Genomic DNA, 2634 nt, shown 5'->3' on the forward strand with positions numbered 1-2634 from the left:
ACCTCATAAAAAAACATGACATGCATCGACTAGATCTAAAGTGTGCCGCAAGTGATAGGCCAATCCATGTAGGCAGAAAACTCACTAAGCCTTGAAACAAAACAAGTCCTTTGAGCAGCATTCAACACACAATAAACGCAAGCCATGAACATTCAACATAATTTCAACCGAAGAATCAGGAACTACATGAGCACTGAGCTATCTATAACCAATAGATCACAAATGTTATACCAACAAAATCGTGAAAACATCCCCAGCCAACACGGAAATTACGAGAGCATATGTCATATAATTAATATAACTAACAAATAACAGTGAAAATACATTCATACTAACAGTAAAGCTTGGATTTGCAGGAGCTGCATGGGTCATTAATTTACGTAGAGATTTTTATTCGAACTTCTTATGAAAAAAGAACTCAAAAGAAAAACTTCAATTGGATGCACCTACAAGCTCTAAAAGTAGTCTGATAATAGTGATTGTAGCAAATCTTAGAAGCAAATTAAACAAAACTAATGGTATAATAAATTACTTATTCAACGAGAAGGATTAAGCCCTAGAAGCATTTGGCTGCCACTGTTTGGAAGGTACATGATACTGTTGCTCCTGGCTAATGTTGAAGAAATCTCCCTGGATGCCTCGATTCTCCTAAGCTCGATCAATCCCATACCAGCAGCAGCTGTAGCATCAGAAATCAGCTTGGCTGATTCACTCTCTCCTTCCGCCCTGATAATGGCAGCCCTCCGCTCCTGCTCCGCCTTAGCGACAACAAACTTTGATCTTTCAGCCTCTTGCTGCGCCACTTGCTTCTGCTCCACGGCCTTGGAGAACTCAGCGCCATACGATAAGTGAGTAATCGCAACGTCATCAAGTACGATGTTAAAATCCTTAGCTCTGCGGATTAAAGTATCACGAACCAAAGCCGAAACGCGCGGACGTTCGGTGAGAAGCTGATCGGCGTTAAATTGAGCAACAACAGCCTTCAAAACTTCGTTTCCGATCGACGGAAGAACCTTCTCGTCGTATTCAAGACCTAATGTCTTAAAAATAGCGGGCAATCGGTTTACGTCGGGGCGAGATAGCACCCGAAGAGTTAGGTTAACCATCTGTAGATCCTTGGTCCCAGAGATCGAAGAGAAAGTGTGGGGCCTCGTACGAATATCAAATATGTAGGGTGTCTGGAGCCATGGAATGAGGAAATGAGTGCCTTCACCGGCGGTGTCGTCAATGACTCCACGGAAACGATCGAAAAGTACGGCACGTTGGCCTCCGTCGACGGTATATAGGGATGAATTCACAACCGTGACGGCAGTGCCGAGGCCAAAGGTCGCACGTACTATATTAGTGAGGAAGGAGACTGCAGCTTGATTGCTCCCCATCTTGACTGAGCAAAAGAGAAAAACTAACGTAGTAACGATGACGAGGGGAGAGGGTTTTAGTTGTGTGCTTGGGTTGCTGTGGGCGCTTCTTATTTATATATATGGGTTAAATAAAGTACATTTCATAGTGGCCCATTTCATTTGTATAAGACCAAGACCATGGAGGCAAAGGGCGAAGAGGCCGTTTTATCAAGAAAGCTAGATAATGTTTGACCCTTAATGTATTACATGGGTTTATTTAAAAAAAATTAAATATAAAATTTTAACAATTTGAAAACTTTAAATTTATAAGAAAAATAAGAAATTTTTTGAATTATTAAAATTAATGAGATTTTAATGCATTAGATACATTACATATATAAACCATTTTCTAATAAATACCTTACATATATATTACCTTATATATTAAATGTGAATTTTAATTTAATAAAATCAAAAATACAATAAAATGACAAGTGGAAAATAGAAAATTTTAAAATTTCTAGAAAATGTCATGTGTCCAAATGAATGAGAATAAGACATGTGGCAAAGTCATTTTCATTTATTAGGATATATATATATATATATATATATATATATATATATATATATATATATATATATAGAGAGAGAGAGAGAGAGAGAGAGAGCTAGGTTCAAATGTTTTTGATAACTATTGTGTGACTGAATGCACCAATAGGAATTGAGGAAATAATAAATCATTAAATAAATAATTTAAGGGTATTATAGTAATCTATGCATATTTAATTATGGTAATTCTTTAATTTCCTAAACCCTATTCTTTTCCCATCTTTATCTTCAAACGATCGGTTTCAAAAATCTGTACCCTCACCTCAACAGGCAACTTCACTGCCGCTCCTTTGCCAGCCGACCATCACCTTCTTCCTCCCTCTCCATCTTCGGCTTCGTATTCCATCACTGAAATAGGTTTATAGCTTCCGTCGTACACCAACATCCTAGTCCTGGTATGTTCTTGAACTCATTTTTTTTTTTTTAAACCTAATTTCTTATTTTACAATCAAAATTCTTTTAAGAATGTTGACGTTACCAAGTTTTTTCCTACCAGAATCCACCATTGCAGGCAACAGATCGAAAGAAAAAGAAACATCGAAAGAGATGTTACTACAGGTAATCGCCTCCTTTTCAGTTTGTATTCTTCAACTTTTATCCCCATAATTTTCGCACATAGTAAGCTTTAAAGACTCTTGATATCTTAAAATGAAATTAAAATTGATCTTGTTGAATCAAGAGTAAT

The 2634-nt window shown here is 37.0% G+C and overlaps 1 pseudogene; it reads right to left on the reverse strand.

Annotated features, from left to right (window-relative positions):
• Nucleotides 1-489: 489 nt before the first annotated feature.
• On the reverse strand, nucleotides 490-1499 carry LOC145090659 (prohibitin-3, mitochondrial pseudogene; annotated as a pseudogene).
• Between the last annotated feature and the right edge of the window lie 1135 nt (nucleotides 1500-2634).

The sequence above is a fragment of the Lactuca serriola genome, chromosome 2 (assembly GCF_051521515.1).
Source record: "Lactuca serriola cultivar US96UC23 chromosome 2, Lser_US96UC23_V15, whole genome shotgun sequence".
Classification (NCBI taxonomy): Eukaryota; Viridiplantae; Streptophyta; class Magnoliopsida; order Asterales; family Asteraceae; genus Lactuca; species Lactuca serriola.